General features: G+C 40.2%; 1 protein-coding gene across 1 annotated transcript in view; it reads right to left on the minus strand.

Annotated features, from left to right (window-relative positions):
* Positions 1–5,849, minus strand: part of ipo11 (importin 11) — a 120,583-nt gene extending 114,734 nt beyond the window's left edge. Inside the window, exon 1 of the mRNA XM_041936765.1 lies at positions 5,753–5,849. The gene's annotated coding sequence lies outside the window, so the exon portion shown is untranslated. The remainder of the gene's footprint in view (positions 1–5,752) is intronic.
* Between the last annotated feature and the right edge of the window lie 716 nt (positions 5,850–6,565).

Genomic DNA, 6,565 nt, shown 5'->3' on the forward strand with positions numbered 1-6,565 from the left:
AGGGGGGGGGGGGGGGGCTTTTAAAATAGTTTCACCATCGGGAAAAACAACATAATACAACATCAACTGAAAGCTGAGGCAGTCAAATTACATCTGCAAAAAATGTCACAACAAGGAATTGTCTTTTTTGGCTTTGTCTGGCTTTATCTCCACGATTTTTATTATAGATCAAGCAGCGCTGAAATCACTGTCAAACCGTGAGAAAGAAACAAATCCTTCTGAATAAAGAAAAGCACACCTGATAGAAACCCTGGCAGTCATCTCTACCACACAAAGAGCTGTTCTATGTTCCAGATAGTATTCAAGCACCCAGGTCCAAAGGTGTTTTTCAGTTTAAAAGGAAGTACCTGAGTCAGTCACCTCTGTGCCTAAAAAAAGGGATTCTCGGATAGAATAATAAACCGTTGCCTAACCAGATCTACTTTGGGATCATGAATCCTTCTTCCATATCTCAACATTTCCAGTCAATAACAGGATAACTGAAGGGGAAAAAAATAAACATGGTTGTTTATTTCTTTCTGCTGCAAAACATAGCCAACATACCTTCTTGTTCAGATTTGAATGCATTCCTAATACTTGCAGAGAATATCTCTGATACGCAAGAGATGAAAAACTACAAAGGAAACACATTATTTACATCTGTAAACGAATCATGTCGGAACCGTGCAGTCGGGAGCTATAAGAAGCAGTTCATTCCAGTTACAAACTATGTTTAAAACAAACTCCTCTTTTCACAAAAGAGTCAGATTATCTTTGTGAACAATTAATTCTCTCGAGCAACCGATGGTCTGGAGAAACTGTCACCTCTATAACTACTAGAAGTGGTGTGGTGGGAATGAGCTTTCATTAGTACTTTTCAGTACGAGTGGGGGAAAATACTGAGCAAGGCTGCCATCTACAGGCCAGAAAAAAATATTCAGCACCGAGATCCACTGTGTGTTTCTGTAAACACAGGAATACAACAGCAGGGCTTAACTATACTTGTCACATAACAAAGACTGATTCTTTTAATAACCAGTGCATGAATTATTAATTCAGTAGCAAATCTGCAAGGAGACTCTGTGAAGGGGCTTGTCTGTTACAGGGTGTGATACCATGATACAACTGTGATTTAATGCACATGCACATTCGTACTGCACTAGGATCGGGTATCCCAGTTATGTTTTTGCAAATGTAAACATCATATTTTAATTCGGAGAACTGGATAAGCATTTAGACCAGTTTTGAGATGCCCAAATACGCCTTCTGGAGCTCCTAGATAGAAGCCGACATCCTGTGGCATGTAAACATCACGCATCATCAACTCAAGTTACGCAGCAGTTAGTCATTAAAACAAAAATAACATATGATGTAATCGTGATCTGCATGTTGCGCTCATCTTTCATTACTGGTGATCAGACACAGAAGTAAATCCAGCAGAGAGACATATAACAGCAGCAGAGTCTGGACAGCCTGAAACCAAACTGTGCTCAATCTCAACTGCTGGCGAAATTCAGCTGGTACAGAAATCACAGAGTGAGGCTGGATGTGAAGCAGTTGAGGACCTGATGCTTGCAATGGCGCAAATCATCAGAAAGCCCTCCTCCATGTAAACGTCATACCGCAAATATGATCAAAATCAGGATAGGGCTCAAAACTTTGATATTTAACATAAACATAGTTAGTGATAACTGTAATCTTTAAGTGTTTAGAAAAGTGTATTCACATCTGAGTTGTCCAGTATTTTGAGATACTGTCAAGATGAACAAACATGTGTATCATGATAACAGTGTTAATCATGTCTAACACATTAATACATTAATACTTATTTAGAGACTCACTTAAGTGGGTGCAAACTCTGTAGCCGTAAATGATCACAGCATGAATCATTTGAAAAAAGGAAAAGGGATGGAGGAACAGTTCAAAAATAGTGTAAGCTAACAGCTAAACTGCATTGTTTGTACGATGGCTGGGAGCTAAACTGCATTGTTTGCATAATGGCTGGGAGCTAAACTGCATTGTTTGCACAATGGCCGGGAGCTTTCCTCAATGTTTTGGCCTCTCACCCAAACGCAAACAGTTTTTGATTTTTGAAAACGCCTTCTCAGTTACAGATTTTTCAACACTGGTTTCTGTGTATCCATGTGTACATATGAAATGGAGAGTTTGGAGAATGGCGATGTCATGACCTCAATTCACACATTCCTATTGTTGCTTTGTGTAATGAGCATGTGCTTGAAACAATAACAGCAGGCTAGCATGTTGTGGTGTGGTTACTACTGTCAGGCCGTGTGCCAGAAAGGCAGTAAATAAATAACGGGAATTTAATAGGTGTCAAATAACTGTAACTGAATAAATAATTAACTACTATTGTTTGTGTTTTTAAGCTACTACACCAATGAAAAAAAGATCACTGTGCACACTCAGAATGCTCTTCTCTGGTATCTGACAAATCGTTTATGTAGACTTTTTGGCAACCTCCTGGCCCAGAATGCTTGTTTGTGGAAAAAAAAAAAGAATGCTTGTTTGTGCATTTAGAATCGTTTTTGCGTTTTATTGCTCATGTACATATTTTGTAAAACATCTTGTGTTATATGCCCGCGAGAAAAAAAAATACAAAAATTTCTAAAAAAAAAAAAATTCAGCACTAAAGATAGTAACATAAAATAGTACACTAAGACATATTTCCATGTGGTCCTTGACTGCAACACACTATGGTGCCTGTCAACAAAATGGAAGAAAAAGCGGAGTGTCGCACTTTTCTAGAGAAATGGACGAACGATAACTTTTTTGTTGAAGTAAAATGCAAGCCAGTGTGCCTAAGCTAGTTTGTGGGGGCACTGTCGCCGGGATGAATAAGGCTAATCTCAAGAGTCATTAAAGCTAAAAACAAAAACATGCTAAACCGGACACGATGCCAGGACAAATCGTCTTCAATAAAGTTAATACTCTTGTGCGGAGTTTGGATGCCCAACAAGCAGCTTTCACAAGACCCCATTCTGACAGGGACAGTTTTCTGGGGGCGTTTTGTGGTGAGTGAGCTAATAACTAAGAAGCTAAAACCTCAATCAGAAGGAAAATTTGTGAAGGAGTGCCTTGTATCTGCTGAGGAGCTGCTAGCAGGAGAAAAATAAAATTGTTCCAAAAGATCAGTTTGTCTGGAATAATTCATGGAGATAAAGGAAAACCTGACGTGGAAACTAAGTGACAGCAGGTGTCAGATGGTGGACATTACCAAGGACCTGTCAGAGCTGACAATCAGCTTCTCAGCTCTCTGCTTTTAAAGGTGAAATCACCTGAAGCAATATAATAAAGCTGTGGCAGGTGCAACTGGAAAGACTGAACACTTTTGTTCTTGCAGAGTATTAAAATGCACAGATAAGATCATTATCTGAATATGGTGGTGAGTTTGAAAACTCCTCTACGCATTTGGTGAGAGGTTTCAGGACATGAAAAGTAAGCAAAAGCAATTGAACATACTTGCTATGCCATTTAACATAGAACCAGGTGATGTGCATGACAACCTACAATATGAAATCATTGAGTTGCAACGCAAAGACCAGTTACTGTGAGTCAATGCTGGACTAGTTACAAAAACTGTTGTCCATTAGTCACTGGAACACAAAAACTATATTGAAATCTTCATGGACAAGTGGACAAACACCAATTTCTTTAAAGGGAAACTGCACACAACGCCACTGTCACTGACTGAAAATGAAATGTAGGTCAAGATGAAATGAGCAAATAAATTCAACACCATGTAGGACATTATTTTGTTTCTATATGTTGTAATGTGTAGGTATGTAGATCTTTTAGAACAGTGGTGCCCAACCCCCGGGTCGCGGACCGGTACCGGTCTGTGGATCAATTGGTACCGGGCTGCACAAGGAATAATCAATTATTTACTTTTATTTATTGTCTGAGTCTGAACGACCTTTTATTTTGAAAAATCTTTTATTTTGTAAAATGACGGATTCTCTTTTCCATCTCGGCCCCTTAGCGCTCAAATTTAACCCACAAGCTAGCAAAATGAGTAAAAACAGATGTCTTTGGAAAGTTTCATTGCTAAGGGGAAAAGGCCCAGTGAAGAGACAGAAGGAGAGCCTACAACTTCCAAGAAAAAGAAAGCTTTTAACAGACAATACTAGGAGTCCTACTTGAAATATGGATTTTGTCGCGACAGGTGATTCACACGCACCAAGGACGCTCTGCATAATATGCGGCGACCGGCTCTCTAATGAGGCAATGAAGCCTGAATGATCCATAAACATGACTGGATCATTCCACAGGTGAACAGGTTCATTGGCAACAGGTTAGATAGTATCATGAGTGGGTTTAAAAGGGGCATCCTGGAAAGGCTCAGTCGATAGCAAGATAGGATGGAGCGAGGTTCAGCACTTTGTGAACACGATTGTATAAAGGATGTTACTACATGGGCACTTCATAAAACTGATGTCAGTAAACACGGTTCATTTGCAAATGATTACATTGTTTTATTTACGTTTGACACAGCATGCCAGCTTTTGTTGGAATTGGGATTGTAGTAACATTAATGCTGGCCTGTCCTGTTCAAGTGTCCCAGTAAGTGTGACAGTGAACCAGCATGTAAAACATCAGGACCTTAAAAAACAAAGCAGCCAGATGGAATCCAGCCATTACTAATTTAATTATTTAAACATTTGCTTTTACTACTGTGACATAGAAAGTGCCCTCTATAAAAAAGGCCTATTGCCAGATTTTATATGGACTGTCCTGTATAAAGATGTCGCAACATGTCCCAACATGTCGCACTTGTGTGTCTGTTCTTCCCATTAAATACCGTACTTTAGCCAGGTCAGAAACGCATACAATCTCACAACGTATGCTTCAAATGCACAACAGGAAATTTGATTGTTGAATGTCCGGGACTGACAATTTGTAGAGCAAATGCGTACGTTGTGTAACAGGTAGCTTGCTAACATACGGGGTAACACTGACAGGTCAGTGTTGATTTATCGGTCAACTGGCTGTACTCTGTGAACGAACCTCTCAAGTGAACACTGTGTGTTGGGGGTCTTATCCAACGTTAAACAGCCAAGTGTCGGGTATTGTGCATATTCTACGGCCTCTGCTGCTATCACTAGCTAGCTTAGTTGTCAATTGCTGGCTGACTGAAGAAGTAAGCTAGCGGCAACATGACTTTAACCTCTACAACCTCAACGCTTAACACTGATAGCGCCGGCCATACCAACTAAAACGCTTCACGATGCGGCTGAGATTGATTAGACTGAAGCCGAGTTACCCTCTGCCTGGTCCTATTATGATATACAGCTATAAGCGTCCACAGGCCTCTGTCACAGCATAGAAACGTTGTTATGATAAGGACTTCGACATCATGACACAATCACATGTGATAAGAAACGTGTCTATGGAGTGGGTCTGTTTGTTTCTGAAATGCAGAGAGAGCCAAAACAATCTCAATTGTAAAGGGTCGGAAGGGTGCAGCAACTGCACCATTACATTTGCATTATTTTGGTTCACAATTTACTGTCATAGTCCAGGTTGCTTTAGTTGCCCTCGGTGCGTGTCAGGTACTATGTAAATAAGACAACCACCCATTCAGTAATGAAACGGGCGACAAACCGTGCGTACCCATACCACCAAAGCTAACTTTTGACTAGCTAGCAAGCTAAACTTATTCAACACGAAACCAAGGGCCAACAACGTCCGCGATGCAAAATAACGTCTTCCCTCAAGCAGACGTCTAAAAAGTGAAACATAAAACCAGACTCACCGAAGAGACTGACGGCAGAAAAACAAAAGCTCGTTACAGTGCCCACTGAAGCTCTACCAGTGCTAATGTAATGAGAGATGGAAACACACGCTTGCGGGAATGGCGCGAGCAACACAGCCGGCGCCCGCTGATGACGTATGAGGGTTTGTAGGTCCGTCTTGAATGAATGGAGCCAGCTGCAGCGATGTGCTGCAGATCAACGTGCGCGTCTCGTCACTCCTTCCTAACATCGCAGTTATGCACAGCATAGACAACATTTTGGGAGTTGTGTGACTTCGTCAAGTAAAATCTGTGTACATCGATTTGTATATTTATACAATTAATAAAACTGTGGAGGGGGGTAATTCTTCACTATATAAAATATAATGCATTTAGCAGTCTTCCCCTCACCTACACGGGCTTTTCATTAATTTTGCATTCATTACTGTGAACTCAGGTTACCCAAAAAAATCATAAAGTCACGCATGACAATTTTTTTTTTCCACTACCCCCAAAACTGTACATACTGTCAACACATCTCAGTTAATGTGAAATATGTGACCCTTATTGCATCTTTGTAATTCCCAGCCCTATTGCCCTATGTTATGTGCGATTGAAAGAAAGTTAAGACTCAACACAAAACTGATTTCCACGCCCCATTGCATGAAAAAAAAAATAAAGCTACACTAGGGAAGGGAGTTATAGATTAAACGAGGGCTGCAATTAACAGTTGCATTCATGACTGATTAATCTGCTAAATATTTTTTGATCCATTATTTGGTCTGTACAATGTCTGAAAATAGTGAAAAACACCTTTCGTAGTTTTCTTTATCC

This window comes from Chelmon rostratus, chromosome 5 (genome assembly GCF_017976325.1).
Source record: "Chelmon rostratus isolate fCheRos1 chromosome 5, fCheRos1.pri, whole genome shotgun sequence".
Lineage (NCBI taxonomy): Eukaryota > Metazoa > Chordata > Actinopteri > Chaetodontiformes > Chaetodontidae > Chelmon > Chelmon rostratus.